Below are 1,227 nucleotides of genomic sequence, written 5' to 3' on the forward strand. Positions count from 1 at the left end.
CCGAGGAAATGCGGGAAGGAGCCTGGGAAGATGCGCTGCCTTCCTTCGCGTGCGCGGCCGCGGCTCCCACGGGCCGACTTTGAACCCCAGGAGGCTGTGCGCACAGGCGGGTGGAAGGGGGCGGCAAGACTCGAGGTTGGTGACAACGTCTCTGCGTTGGGTTCAAGTTCAGTAAGGTCGTGGGCCTCCAGGATATGATAGTTATTGACCTCGATTTGAGTTCCCTGAACATTGGCGAAGGGGACGACGGATAGTCACAATAACCCCACACCGGGTCCCAAAGGGGACAGACAAAACCAAACACACAACGGGCCCAAGACTAGTTGGAAGTTGGCAGGCGAATGCACTCCGCCAGTCCACGTTCCACGCCAGGCACTGACTCATGGGGGCTCTGGCCATACAACCAACCTCTTGGAACTTATATTATTGGGAAAGACAAACAACATCCAAAAAGAAGTAAAATGTGCAGTGCTTAAGACAGTATGGTAAGCAAGTGCTACAGAGGAAAAATAACACAGGAAAGTGGACAGCGGATGTGGTTAGGGTAGTGTGTGTCTTTTGTTGTAAGCGGGCGGTGGGAGAGGCTCGCACAGTGAAGCTGGCATTTTGAGGAAAGACGTGAAGGAGACGAGGGAAAACACGCTGGTATAGGAGGTGAAAGACTATGCTCTGGGCCGGTTTCCGGGATGGTCTAAATGTGCCCTACTAACTGAAAGGTTGGCGAGTCAAGCCAGAAGTGCCTTGGAACAAATGCCTGGCGATCTTCTTCAGAGCAGAGGTCTGAAATACATGAGGTCTCACAGACCTGCGTCTCAATGGTAGGAATGCAGAAGACTGGCAGCTGGTTTAGGGGCTTTGTTTGGTTTGGGTATAGGTGGGTTGTTTCTTTTATAACTCCCAAGAACTACACAAGGCAGGTATTACTACCATTTCCTGTTTACAGATGAAGAAATCATAGCTTGGGGAGGTAAAATGAAGTGCCCTGAAGTCACATAGTAGTAACCGTCCATTGCCTTCAAGCCCCGGAAGCCTGGGGTCCCAGAACCTTTGTTTAAGTAAAGTTATCCTGCCGCAGAGAACTTGCAGAGAACTTGCAGCAAAAGGAGCACACGCAGTGGTTGGCAGTGTGATTTACTCATTATGGTGGTGCCAGAAATGACATTTGATTCGTCTTTTTTTTCAAGCCAGTTTCATTATCAAAAGAAATCCAGCTAGACAGAGGATCTA

Source organism: Echinops telfairi, unplaced genomic scaffold (assembly GCF_000313985.2).
Source record: "Echinops telfairi isolate 266 unplaced genomic scaffold, ASM31398v2 ScPeMD7_3533;HRSCAF=4204_0, whole genome shotgun sequence".
Taxonomy (NCBI): Eukaryota; Metazoa; Chordata; class Mammalia; order Afrosoricida; family Tenrecidae; genus Echinops; species Echinops telfairi.